Raw genomic sequence first — 15629 nt, forward strand, 5'->3', positions numbered from 1 at the left:
GTGTAACAGCACCCACATCAATTTGCATTTTTTAGTTTACAAAAAAAAAAAACAATAGCAACAACAGAAAGCAGGTTACGCATACGCATCGTTGCACCAGATCATATTCCATCAATCATAACGAACAATAGAGGAAATTGTGTTACAAAACAAATATAGCAGCGCTGATAAAATAACAACTACAACAAAAGCAACAAATAAGATTTGCATAACTCAGCGGCAAGTAAATAATGAGAAATGGCACATAATGAGACCAAAGAGGAAGCGCTGCGCTGATATTTCACGCAAAATTTGGCAAAACGTAACACAAACATACAACTCAACTAACTTACTATATACATATGTGCATATAAATACGAGTATATAATACATAAATATACTCAGCTTAGTTGCTGAAATGTAGCTTTGGAGCGTGGCGGATAAGACGTTTGTACTTCATATACCTTATGTGTTTGTTTATATGTGTATAATGGACTCCACTGCCACTTTATGGGGATATCACTTACAACTGCCGACCTGGCGCGCCTTGTTATGGTCTCAATTGTTGCGGAAGGGCCGTTGTTGCTGTTTATGGTCATTATGAAAACACACTTCTTTTTAATGATGCTATCAGCGCTCGTCAGCGCTAGCCACCCACAATGTAGCTGTGCGCTTTGCTAAACCATATACATACATAACTAGGAAACCTGAGCTTGGCTTGAGTTTTGCCTGCGGCGAAGGCATTATAAAATAGCTAAGCCATAAACTGAGTTCAAAACACAGAAAAAATAGATATTTTGTATAAAAAATTAAAAAAAAATAAAGTGCGAATTAAATGAAATTGCTGGCTTTGTTATCTTTTGTGGAGATTTATGGAAATTTTGAGCATTTTCAATGGGCTATTAATTATAATTTTTTTTACAAACCTTTTTAGCATTAAAAAAAAATTTTTTTTTAATTTTTTGATTATTAAAAATTTCACATTTATTTCGAAAAAAAAAATTTTTTTTTTAATCCTTTAATATTTTTTTTCTTTTTATATATATTTAAAAAAAATTAACATTTTTTGTTTATAAAATTTTATTTAAAAAAAATGTTTTTACAAATTACTTTTTTACATTTATACATGTTTTTGCTTTTATACATGTTTTCTTTAGATTTGTGTTTTTACAATATTTTTTATTTACAAAATTTTTTTATTTAATTTAATTTATTTATTTTTTTTTTTTTTAATTTCGCATCTGTGAAATTCCCTTAAATCTGCAGTTGTTGCCCAATTCGGCACAATGAAATCCACGGATTGCATAAAATTAATTTAATTTTTTGGCGCATGCGCAAATTCCCATTTAATTCGTTACAAACGCTGCAGTGAGCGGTGGCTGTAGCTTCACGCTTTCATTGGCGCCAAAGGAAATTAACCACATTTTCGCAATTTTATTTACAACAAATGCAATTTTACAGTTATTTCAACGCTGGAAGTGTGTTGACTTGCGTCGTAGGTGGTAGACGGCAAACACAGCGATATAATCACAAACAAAAGCGCTGCGCAGCACTTTGAGCGCGTGTGTTTGTTGCTGTGGCCAAGTAAATAAGTAAAAGTTGCAATGAATATGCAATAAATTTCATTTGTTTGCAAATATGCCACTAAATAATAAATTAATGAGGCGCATATTTAAAAATCAGCAACTAATTGGCTTTGTTTTAAGCAGTGGCAGCGGTTCAAAAATATTTTCTGTTTTTGTTTTAATAGCTCAATTCGCGCACATTTTTTATTATAATGTTTTTTTTTAATTTTTTGATTATTAAAAATTTCACATTTATTGCGAAAACTTTAATTGCTGTTTTGATTTTGCGAAATTACCAACTAATTTTTGCATGTATGTTTGTATATTTGCAATTAAAACGGTTTATTTATAAGCGCTCAATTATTCATATTCCGGTAGCCAACAAAAGACTTAAGCAACAAACTTGCCTTCAAGTTTCGGGCAGGCGTTCACCTCGTTGGCTATTTTATGCACACACAACTGCAAATATGCATTATTTTTTACATCAATTCACTTTAATATAACGTAGATTTTTATCATTATTTTTTGCATTTTATTCAGCCATTGCTTCATGGCTAAAACATCCTAATGAATTGCCTGTGAAGATTTCAACGATTTCCGGGCTCACGAATTTACAAAATAGTATTTATTTTTTAACAAATCTCAGGCAATAGTGGGAATGCTTGCTTTGTATGCGATTAGTGGGTGATCAAAAGAGCATGAAGAGAAACCGAATGCGTTTGAGGACAGTGGAAGATAAAGGACAGCTAATAAATATTTAATTAAAGAACATCTAAAGCATGTAAAAATCAAGAAAAATTCGCCTCTGAATGAACTACGCAAAGAAAAACAGCTTCGATTCGCGAAAGAATGTCATGTGACAAGGACTATTCCATCTGACACTCCACGTAATGGTTGGCTTATTGATGAATGTTTTTACTGATGAAAAACGTTGATGACTTTCAATGGTATTATCACGATTTGCGGAAAGATTAGCTACATTCAAGTCGCCACCACAGCCGAGAAGGTGGAGTAATGGTGTGGGGTGCTATCACATTTTATGGAACAATTGACTTCATTTTTATCGATCAGAAGATGAACGGCGATCACTTTAAAACATTGTTGGAATCCTTAATTCCAAAATGAAGTGATCTCTTTGGCGCAATTCCTTGGATTTTTCAACAAGCTAATGCTTCCATTCATAACGCACGCGCAATAAAATCGTTAATTTTTAGTCAAAAGGTCATGACCTGACTAATATATTGTCCATATCTTAATGTTATTGAAAATGTTTGGGACTAGTTAACACGGAAAGTACACGAAGGAGAAAAACGATACGAAGATAAGAAAACATTAACTTCAGCTATTAAACGTGTTTAGAGCGAGATTTCCTTGACCTACATATATTTCCTGAATGGAAGGACTGGATATAGCACAAATAAAGTTATCACTAACAGAGAAGGCAGTACTCATTACTGAAATTATAATTTTTTTTTTATTTCTAATAAAAAAAATAGTTTTCTTATAAGATATTTAAAGCCATAGTTGCGTCTATTCTAATCACCAAGAAAAAGGCACAGAAAGTCTAAATACGTATTATAAAGCTACACACAGCCCCATGACTCATGTTTGGTTTCCAAACGAATTTTCTATATTATAACACATCTACAGTGTATCTACAACCAATTTCATCCAGTCGACCAAGTTCGTTGCTTAAGTCCTCTATATTGTAGAGCCGCTAAAAGGCATTATTTTGCTTTGAAAGTGAAACCGCTGCCAGTTGCTGATAAATTAAGGTTGCGCTTGCCACATTGTAACTGCGCGTAAGCATTTCAGCACATGCCACATATCACACGCACAACACTGCATCTTACTACTACACACACACATACATACGTACATAGACAACTGTGTGGTCTTTTTCTATTTTCCAGCAACAGCCCACTTTCCGTGTACTTTAGTAATATACACCACCACAACAACAACAACAATTCTAGCGCAGTTCATTTACATTTCAGCCATAATTACAAATTTCTTGCGTGATTGTGTGTGTGTGTGTTTGTGTGAGCGCGCGCAAACGCAAAATATCAAAGCGCAGTAAAAATCGGCGAAGCTGCAAATAAAAAATGTGAATTTCTCTTTTTTGTAGGTGTTGTTACAGTTGTTGGGGCAGCGGCAGCGCTTTGTTGTTGTTAAGTAGCTTGGCCTGCTTAAAGCGCATACCAGCAACGCTTTGACTAATGGGCGCTTCAGCAGGCATTCCTAGCCACGAATAGCGCATGCAACATAATGTGCATGTGAGTCGAAAAGTACACGTGTGTTTGTATGAGTATGTGTGCGTTTTCAAATGTGCGCTCGTCTTCACGCTATTGTTGCCATATTGCCTTGTTGCCTTGTTGCTACATTTGTTTTACTACTTTTTGAAAGTACACACCATGAACTTAATTACAGCAACAAACTAATGAACATGCTGAAAATGAACTAAAGCAAAGCGGAATGATAATGAGTGTTGGTAGCATTAAAATGTAATATGAAAACTGAGCAATAAAAGCTAAAATTAAAACAAAAACAATAGCGACTACGGGTTGGCTTCGATAAGTGGCCGTCGGCAGGCAAATAAATTGCCAATAAAACAACTGAAGCAGTATTGTTGCAACAACAAAGCAGCCGTTTATAGCAGCTAAACAGAATAAGAATGGTAATTTGAGGCATTTGAGTACATTACTTAGGCATTTTCGATTCATGTTTTACGAAATCAAATCACAAAGCGTAAATTAAAATAAAAGAACTTTAACTTTGGCCGCGTAAGTATATATCCTTCTCAGGTGCATTTCTTATAGCATATAAAGGTATACAAAGCTTTTTTATCATTATTTCCTTCGGCCAGTTTATTTGGCAACTATATAGGTTATAGTGGCCCGATCTGCACAAAATCTTGTCAAATTGTAGTGTTGACTTGGAAAATAATATGTGTCAAATTTCGTGAAGATAATTTGTCAAATAAAAAAGTACACCATTCAAAGAGTTTATTTTCTTCAGTTAGTTAGCATGACAGCTCAATGCTATAGTAGACCAATCGTAAATTGTAGCATCGCTGTGGACAATAATCCAACCCAAATTTCGTGAAGATATCTCCTCAAATGCAGTAGCTTCCATTCAAGGACTGGACTTTAATCAACCATTTTGTACGACAGCTATATGTTATAGTGATTCGATGCGAACAATATATGTAATTGGATATTATAGCCCTGCCTTGTATAGTAGTTCATGACAAATTTCATAAAAATATCTTGTCAAATAGAAAGCTTTTTTTCACATAAAGACATGTACATATATATTTGATTGTTCAGTTTGTATGGCAGCTATATGCTATAGTGTTCCGATCTAAACAAAATCTTATGAAATTAAAACTTTGTCTTGGAAAAAAATATACCCTGTCTTTCGTGAAGATATCTTTTCAAAAAAAAAAAAAAGTTTGCAAACAAGAGGACGTAATTTGGATCGGTCAGTATGGTAGCTAAGTGCTTTACTAGTTCTCTGATATCGGTGATTTCTGCAAATGAGCAGCTTCTTGGCGAGAAAACAACGTATGCAAAACTTCAGGTCGATATTTCGAAAACTTAGATATTATATACAGACGAATAAAGGGATAGACAGACGATACGGAACACAGAGAATGTTGAATAATATAAAACTAAAAATCGCCTTGAACTCAAAACCAGCGATTTTTTTGTTTTTGTTTGCAGTCAACCAAAAAAGTTTGTTTCCAAAATCTAAAGATTCTGCAATTATTGGATAACATACAAATGAGGCTTCAAATATGGGAAGAAGAAGAATGCAATAAAGCTACAAATATCATATGTATTATTTAGATTTCAAAAATGAAAGAAACACAGCATTCTATGAGCTCATCAACTCTATTAAAAGTAAAAATTAGGGCTTTCTGAAAACTTAACTCTCTTTTCATAATCACCCAGGCTTATAGCACTTGACTCTTAACTATGAATTAAAAAAAAATATATAAATAATAATTTTTTAACTTGAAATTTAAATTTTCACAATTACAAAGTAGACATACATATACGTATGTATATATCTATGAAAATGTACTTGCAATAATGCAGCGCAAAAATGCAGCGCAACTTAATTAAAACTGCCGCGCTGTGAGCAAATTAATGCAACACTCAATTAGCAGTGCCTTTTCGGTACAACAACAACAATGACAAATGCAGAAATTGATAGCCAACATTGTACAGCAGCTATAACTGTAGTTAGTGGCTGTTGTTAATTACCGAAAATGGAAAATTGCCAAAAAGCTATTCAACGAAGAGGCAGCTGCTGTAAGCTCAAAGCCACCTATAACCAAAAAAGTAGCTACATTTGTAAGCTATGTAATAAATAGCATATATGAGAAATTACAATTTAATTTTAATTAAGTTGTAGGTTTGTATATATGCTCAAATATTCTTGATAGCAAGCATTTTAGTTTAACATTTCAATATTATTCTACACTTTTATTGCTAATAAAAGTCATTTTTTACTAAAAAAAAAAACAAAATATATCGAAATTTTATTTTTTATTTGTGAATGATTAACTATTTATTATTTATATATATTTTTATTTTAAGATTCCTATTTAATCATATTCCACTGTATACAGTATTTGTTTTCATTTGGTGGGACGTGGCAACCCTAACCTGAACATTTAAGATGTTCTATATACTCAGGAGGTGGTGTGATAGGAACGCTATTTATTTACAGTAACTTAAAAAATTCCCCTCGACCATAAAATCGAATTCATTTGCGAACATTGTCGTGCTATTATTTTCTACAACTTACGACATGGATTAACTCATCGAGAGTGCATAAATAAATTTAATTAAATTTTTGATCGGGATGATCCATCAAAACCCTATTTTTATTAGTGGTATGTTGTATTTAACCGATCTAATTGAGAAAAATAAATGCAAGATATAAAAAATTACCACTTAGAACATCCCTAATATCCAAAAATGATTCATTACTTCCTTAAATTAGTATTTACCACACCAGTGCGTGCCGAATAATTTGATTTCTCCTAATATAAAATATTTAGTTTTATTAGTACAACCTATTAGTTCAGAGAAGTCATTGATTTTTCTTTACTTTACCGTATGGCACACTAAATTAGTTGCCGCTCACAAATTAAGCAGAAGCGTTAAAATTTGGTAATGCACGGCACCTCTAAGCCGTGGCAAGGTGTTGATTCCTTATACTGAGATTTCGGCAACTGCCATGTCACGCAAGTCAAGTATAGTTGCAATGCACTTATAAGTATGTAATGAAGTTGTAAAACTGTTAGCTGCCAAAAATAGCAGCGTTTAAGTTTTTTCGGTGTCTACTATTATAGGCAATACAATTAAATGCAATTAAAATTGTTCACATATTCTCGTGCGAAAATATTTTCAGTTGTTTATTGTGTTCATTGTTGTTGAACTTTTGTGTTCACTCAAAAAATTAAAACTTAAAGCATGGACTTATATGTGCAAGCGTAGAATTACATGGAAAGATACATTGTTTGAAAATGATGAGCTTATCCATGTGGGAGAGTTGAAAACTAACGGAGTCGGTGGGTTCAAAACATGGTCTCCCAAAAGTATTAACACTTTTTAATAAATGAATGATTAACTTTTTTCCGAGTATAAGAAATGTAGTTTGGGAATTTTGACCAGATAATGCATACTCTATGGTATTATAATCACCCCTTATCTACTGGTCAAAGACAGGAAAGAGAATAATTCACTTAAATATCACTTTTGAAGCCACTGCATTTTGAGATTTTTCAATATAGTAGGTAAGGAGAAGTGATCCTTATTTTTTATACTATATTAGGAATAAAATATTGGAAACATCATCATCTGAATGAAGATCGAAAGTCAAGTGAATATCACATAAAATCTAGATATTATAAAAATTGAAATGAAGTTCACTTAAATTCAAGGTATGCATAGAATTTAGGATGGCCAAGTCAACATTATGGGATTTTAATTTGGGCACTCAAATGGACATATACATATGCCCTTCCAGCCGTATTAGTTTTGCGGGGATACCAAATTAAGTAAACGAGACATAAAATCTGCTCTTTTTCGTGCTGTCAAAAGCAGCTTTGAAATCGAGGAAGAGGTGGTGAGAGTCGATTCTCTTTTCACGGGTCTTTTCCAAGATTTGAATTTTGAATAGCTCGACCGGCAATCCATCGGCCCCCAGCTTGGTTGTTCTTCAGACTTGTAATTGCTATTCGAACTTCTTTTTGGTCGGGCAATGGAACGTCTGCTACATCTTTATTGATTGTGATATTCAGCAGGCTGGAGAAGTGTTCCCCCTATAGCATTAGTATGCTCGGGGCATCAATCACTAGATCACCTCTGGGGTTTCTACAAGAGTATACTCCAGTCTTGAAATCTTCTGTTAGTCGCCGCATCTTTTCGTAGAATTTTGCAGTAATACCCGTGCCGGCTTCTCAAGCTCTTCGTACCCACGCATTTCGGCCTCTCTCTTTTTTTCTCTGCTAATTTTACGAGGTAGGCAGTCTGTTTTCTTTCCACTGGGACAAGGCACTCCTCATCGTACCAGCTGTTCTTTTGCATTTTTCGAAAACCAATGGCTTCGGTTGCAGTTGTAATTAAGGAGTTTGAAATGCCGTCCCACAGTACCAATATACCGAGTTGTTGACGAGTGTTCTCAGAGAGTCGGAGTGCAAGTCGAGTAGAAAATCGTTCGGCTATCTGTTGAGTTTGCAGCTTCGCAGCGCCAAACCTTCCTTGTACTTGTTGATGTGCATTTTTTGCTGCCCAGAGGCGGGTGCGAATCTTGGCTGCAACAGATAGTGGTCCGAGTCGATTTTAGATCCTCCGGAGCGTATCCACATCTAAAACACTGGAGACGTGTCATCCGTCTATCACAACATGTTCGATCTGATTGATGACTTTTCGACCCGGAGACAGACAGGTATATTGGTAAATTTTTCTAGGCTGATATCTAGTACTACAGATAACAGATATTTCGGGCCCTGGCGCAACCGAGCAGCCTCAACCTATTTGGGGATGTTTCCTCTTGGAGGCTGAATTTAACGACTGTTGTACCAAAGATACCTTCTTTTTCCCACCACGAATCCCACACCGAACTGGTGCTCCTTTATATGGCCACTGTAGTAAATGCCACAAAGACCTACTCGCCTCAGTCCTTGTCCGGTCCATCGCATTGCTTGGACGGGGGACATCAACCAACTGGGCAGCGGCATCTTCCCAATTAAAGGATCTGACATTCCAGCTACATGCCCTCAAATCATAATCCTTAATTCGTTTGCCATAGTCGTCATCGAAAGAGGGGTCTCTCATCCGAGGCTGTTTAAACTTTTTTATGGCGGGCGTTTTTTACGTGGCGGCTCCCAAGCCCAGAGCACAACCATGCGGTGGGGATGTTTCGCCTTCTAACTTTAGCTAGCCTTCAAACGGTTGTTTTTTTTTTTTGGCTACCCATAGAATACTTGGTCAATGATCGGAAGTCCTGAGCTGCTTGAGCCGTATATAAAAGAATCGTTTCTGGCCACTCCCAAGTGAATGGCGCTAAAAGAACTTTTCTCACTTGCGTGAACTTCTACACATGACTCATACTTACATATATATGTAATATGATGTAAGGAATGGTAAGCAATAAAATACCCATTTTTAATTTTTTTTATTTTTTTTATTTTTATTTTTATTTTTTTTTTTTGATAACCACCACATCAGTCAGTATAATCCATTCATAATTTTTTAAAATCCTTTTCAAAAACATTTACAACAATAACATTTTGACTGCACTCGTTAAAGCTTCATTGCTACTCCCAGGGTATCAAAATGCAATCCTGGCAGCAATTTCGAGTAATTTCTGCTTGCAAATGGCGACATTTACTGTTATAGCCGTTGCATGTTCATCGCATTTTCAATCTGACATAAAGCAGCAATGAAATGCTTGTAATTTTTTTTGTTATTTTCGTAAAACAAAGAAGAATTTTTGTACAACTCATCGTAAGCTTACGACCCTATTTCCTTAATGGCTAAACGTGATTTTCTCCCGAAAGCTATCAACAATAATGCCACAAATAGAAGTAACTCTGAAGATTTTTCAAGAAAATCGCCACAACAGGAAATACCAACGAAAGTAAAACAAGAAATCCAATGAAAAGCGAAAAAACGAAAAAACGAAAAGCCCAAATCGTAAGGTAATCTCGGTCTAATGTACGGTATTAATAAATTCTTCGTTTAACCTTTGGAGCCGCCGTTCTGCGTGCGCGCCTACTCTTCCAGCACTTTCTACCACATAATCGTCTAGCTGTTTATATGTCTCAATGATTTGGCTGTCCGTATGCCGGTGTGTAGGCAGAGAATATATGCGAGTTGTCTCGCGGCAAGCGGCAGACGTTGCGCGGGTTGCGGAGGTCAGCCAAGACAAATTCACTTTTCAATTTCAATTTCGACATTCTGATTGCCTTTCTAAATAAAAATGAAAAGTTGTTTGCAGCAGTGAAAATGGAAATTGAATGTTATACACAAACACGCACACAACCATAGAGCGATAGATAAACGCCGAACGCTTTGTTGTTGCTTAGCCAGACTTTTCCACTTTAGTCGCCTGGTGCGCCGGTTGGCGTTTGGTGGCGCACACTAAATCAGCCCCGTAAAATTGGTGACTCTGCTAACAGCAGCAGCAGCACTGGTTGTTGTTGTTGTTGTTGCTGTTGGCGCATGTCTTTTTATTTAGGTAATTTATGCTAACAGCTTTTCACTCTTTTTCCGCAATCAGCGGTGAATTGTGAAGACAGACAGCAGGCCCGTGAATTCAGCCACGATTCGTTGCTTGTGCGTGTGTGTGTGAGTTAGCGCTTAGACAGCAAAATCAGCCGAGCAGCACACGGATGGCCGCAACAATGTTTTCCTATCGCCTTGTTGTTGTTGCTTTTGGATATTGCTGTTATTCTTGTTGTTGATGGCGATGAGCTCGCGCTTGACTTGGTGCCTGCATTGCATCGTTGCACTTCTTACCATTCCCCTTACCGCACACATCACTTCGTGCCAAAGCCATAGTTTTGCTTGCTGTGGTGGAAAGTGGAAATAATTTTCGCTTACGATTTGCTGCCGAAATGGCCAAATGCTGCTTGACTCACTGAATTATCAACTGACAAGTACGACTGCTTGAATGTCTAACTGGTATGGCGTCCAACCGGTGCGCCGGTAATGTCAACGCTAATGTATTGCCACTGAATTAACCCTTCGCGACGCGAAAAGTGACACAAAACCGCTGTTGCTCTGGGTTGAAACTGTTTTGGTCACATAGAGATGTAATCTAAAATTTTATTTATATGCTATAATGATTCTTACTGGACACTGTCCAAAGGGCATTCTTGCAGTAAGGCTAAAAATATTGTCGGTCGTTAAAATCAACAAAAAATTTGAATATCCATGACGCCAATGTGACGTGATGCGCTATATATAGTGGGATTAGAAAAGCCTGCGCCAGTATGTGCTTCTAAAACCGGGGAAAGGCTACCGACAAAAGCTCATGAAGTCAGAGCGAAATGTTACCATAAAACACCCAGCATTTGCGTTTGCGCACGAGACAATAATTTCCCATCATGTCAATGCTCGGCATCATGTTGCAAGACCGGTTAAAACTATTTGGAAAACAGTGCTGAGAGGTTTTCATTCTCTCAGCTTAAAACCCAGACCTTGCCCCTTCAACCTACCATTTGTTCCGGTCGGGTCAGAACGCTCTCACTGGAAGATCTTTCACATTAGAACAGGGTATCAAAAATTGGCTCGATTCAAGGCAAGCTATCGCAGTTACTCGTATTGTGAAATTGAGTTCACAAATTGTCAAAGCTCAGCTTGCAACTGATAACCTCCTTCCATCTAGAATGCGTAATAAATAAAATAAAGTAATGTTTCTTATAAACGACCAAAAATAAATTTTTTTTCAGATGCCTGTGTGTGTATGTGTGTTCACAAAACATGAAATTAGTAAGACGTCGAATCAGAAAATCGTGCGGAAATCACCAAAAAAAAAAAAAAACAAAAAAAAAAAAAAAAAAAANAAAAAAAAAAATAGTAAAAACCGAAAACAACGGCAGAAGCAACTGCAGACTACATGCAGCAACACAAACAAACACACAATCAGAAACAACAAAACACAACAGAAACTTGGACACCGTCTCTTTGGGTGTATAAAAAGAGTACTCTGCGTCTGAGGTATCTGCAGCCAAAGTCTTGCCTCCTTTGTTGCTTTACCTTCGTCGCTGCCAAAGTCTTCTAGGTTGATTTAGAAAGTCTGCGCTTCACAACACATTTATCGCGGCGCTGTCGTGTTGGCTAATAGACAGATAGACGTGCAGACTGTATGTTTCGAGGCAAATGCGAAAAAGTGAAGTAGAATAAATAAGCAGCGTTTGGGTTGCATTTCGTGTGGCGAGGTGAAAATTCTTATGAGCTTGCAAAATGCAAATAAGGCACACAAGATGAAGATGGTGTAACTTATTGTCGGTTGTGGTTGTGTTTGTAGGCACAGTGTGTTGAATGGTGTGCAATGGAAAATATTTATTTATCACAAGTTATAAGAAAAATTAGCATATTCATTACTAGAATCAAGTCGTTGCAGGCAAACTTGTTGTGTTTGTAAACGAAGGTTGTTGTGTTGGCTAAATGTAAAGATTGTGGGTTTGGCTAAACGTAAATAAAGGTTGTGGAATGAAAGTAAACAAAAGGATCAGTACACTATAAAATGTAAACAAAGGGGTCATTGACCTCATAAGCTAAAGAAATTACCTCAAAAATGGTAAACAAAGAGGTAAGGTAGTTGTCTTGGCTAAAGTTAACAAAGGCTGTGGGCTTGGCTAAATATAAAGGAAAGGTTCATTGAGCAAATAAAATTTAAACCAAATGGCAAATGGCCCCAAATATAAACGAAAGTTTTTGTCTTGGCTAAATGCAAATAAAAGTTACTGTATTGGATAAACGTAAATAAAGGTTGCGAATTTGGCTAAGTGTAACCTAAAGTGTCATAGACCTTATAGTGTAAGCCAATTAGGTCATTAATGGCAAGTGTTGTCTCAGTTCAACATAAACAAATATTTTGAACTAAATTCAAAATAAGTGTCATTGACCTCGTAAAATGTAAAAAATTGTTACAAAAGTTTTTGTATAGGCTAATTGTAAACAAAGGTTGTGGACTTGGCTATATGTGGACTAAATGTCATTGACCGCATAAAATCTAGAAAACTGTCACCAAAGGTAGAGTAAGGTTATTGTATTGGCTAAATGTAAATAAAGGTTGTGGACTTGGCTACATGTAAATTAAAGTGTAATTGACCATTTAATATAAGCGAGAGGACCCCAACAGTTGTTGCCTCGAGGTTGTGTACTTGGGTAAATTTAATAACCATTGACCCCATGAAATGTAAACAAAAGGGCAATTGACCCCTTAAGGTGTAAGCAAAGTTTCACAAGTCTCCAAGAAACTGTTCATTGCTCGACACCTCTATTTCAGATCACTATACATACTACAGTTACTATATATACTATAGTACTTATAGTTGCAATGGTGAATGGTAGAAATAAAGTCCTTCTTTGTACTTGTAATCATTTGTCTTCCTCAAATCTTTCTAAATAACTTTCCTTGTTTTAAATTTTAATTCAAAATCTTTTACCAAATTTTCAACAAAAGTCTACCGTGCACCGTTGCCTAGCAAACATCGCTCGTATAATTTATTTTTGTTGCCATCATTGCACATTTTTCTCCTACTGTTGCCGCTGTTGCTCTGTTTCAGCCACTTTTTCTACGATTGTAGCTATTTCTGTAGCGTCGCAGCGCCAACTGGCGTTTTTGTTGTTGTTAGTAAATTCTGCGCGAAACTTCATTTAGTTGCTATTGACCACCGTTGCTCTTCTTTATTGACCACACACGCACGTATCGGCGGCCAAGCGCACAATTGAAATGCTTCGACGCGCACAGCTGGTTCAATAGGCCGCCTAAACCGCGCGACTGCAGCGTGTGGCGACTCGGCGTGCATTAATTGTGCATTTGCATTTGCATTTTATCGCACTGTCCGATGCCGATGCTGGCGCTGCATCGCCACACTCGCCACACTCGCCGAGCAACATTAGGCAGACGCTGTCGGACGCGTGTTGAGTAAGCGTTTCGTTGGAGCTTAGCAACCGGCAGCATTTGAAAGAGAAAATCGTCGCTTTGGCAACGGACGAACAAAAAATTTCAAGTTCACTATCATTTTCATATCGGTCGAACGTGATTGGGGCGACTATTATACAGCAACAACGCTTGATATTGTTGTTGTTGCTTTCTGCAGCGATTGATGCGATTAGCGCCGTGGCAAAACTATTCAAATATGGCAGCATGCGCTCACACAAATACACACAAGTATTGGGTGCCAGTTGCCGGACGCTTTGAGCTGGCAGCGAAATGTTGGCGCGTCTAAATACAGCCGCATGCCACACTTTTTCCCACAACGCGCGTATTTTATTCGACACAACAACAACAATAACACCAGTAATTGGTTGTCCGTTGGCTGATCGACTGGTTGCTGGCGACGACGCCGATATTTTCACTTGATTTCGTATGTATTTTAAGCTCCATCCAGCTGCCACTGCTGCCGACGCGCCCACAATATGCTAACTACCAACATTTGCATAATTTTTTATTAGTTATTTGCTTTTCATTACAACGATTCTTGTGGTTTACTTTATTATTTTCATTTATTTAATTTTTTTTTGCTACCTGCAGCAGTTTGATATATTTTTTCTTACTTATAACAGAGAGAGAACTTCACATGTTTGCTTTGGATTTATTATACCCTGAACAGGCCACGATGTTGTAAAGTAGGAAACGTCAGAGGCCTTATAATGTATATTGTATATAAATGATCAACTTGGCGAGCTGTGTTGATTTAGCCGTGTCCGTCCGTCTGCCTGTATATATGGTTCTAGTTTCTCAATTTATAAAATATCAATCTAAAATTTCACATCGGTTTTTTTCTCCTTAAGAAGCTGTTTATATGTAGGTCGGCCCATTATAGTATACAGCTGCCATACAAACTGAACGACAGGAAAATAATGCTGTAAGGAAAGCCTTTTCACTTGACGAGATATCTTTACGAAGTTTGGCATGAGTTAGTGTCTAAGGCAATGATGTGGATAATGAAGAAAATTTTCAGATCATGTCACTATACGAGTATCATTCTTCTTCTTCTTTAGTGGCCTATACAGCGCTTTCGTTCTTCTTTTTCACTGTTTACTTCTCATTGGAGATTCCAAGTGTAGCCCGGACCTGGTCTTTCTCTTCCTCTGAGGCTGATAGAACACAATTCCTCTCCTACTGACCAAAACTGGTCTCTTCCGGATAACTACTTACTTCAGACAGTCGATTTGTTCCAAGTACTTTGCAGAGTGTTGAGAGTTCGACTGTAAGGAAGCAGCTTATATCAATGGATTTTCTGCCAATTTCATCGCAAAAGCTTGCTGACCGTCAATACTGGTTTGTCCACCGGTTGCGCCAGCTCAACATGATTCGACCAATGCCGTTTTCGGTTGCCTAATGTTCTCGTAAATATTCCACTTTTCATCAGCAGTAAAAATCCACTTCAGAATTTGATACATTTTGTTACGAATCAGCAACAATTCGCAGGTAGGACTTCGGTTCGTGAGTGTTTTTTTTTTTTTGCGTTCTTTGTCTAACGTTTAGCTGTTTAGGATTCAAAATGGAAGTTTTTTGGTATAACCATTAACTTTCTAACACCATAAAGAATTTAAACACACTCTACGCCCTCGAAACCTATTTTAGAATATCATACTGTGGGGACCCCAGATGCTTACAGCGTAGTCTTGCCAATGCAGGACAAGTGCACAAGAGATGCTCAATTGCTTCCCTCGTGCCCTGCTCTAGACATTTCCTACAGTCTGCTCGATCTGTCAACCTCATCCTGGGTTTTGATTATCTTTACCATGCTTCTGTCAGGATCGTCGTATAGACGATGTATGGGTTTCCCAATGTTGCTTACGTTTTCGGATGTTAGCCGTACAC

Source organism: Bactrocera latifrons, unplaced genomic scaffold, assembly GCF_001853355.1.
Source record: "Bactrocera latifrons isolate USDA-ARS-PBARC rearing strain unplaced genomic scaffold, ASM185335v1 scaffold_41, whole genome shotgun sequence".
In the NCBI taxonomy this organism is placed as follows: Eukaryota; Metazoa; Arthropoda; class Insecta; order Diptera; family Tephritidae; genus Bactrocera; species Bactrocera latifrons.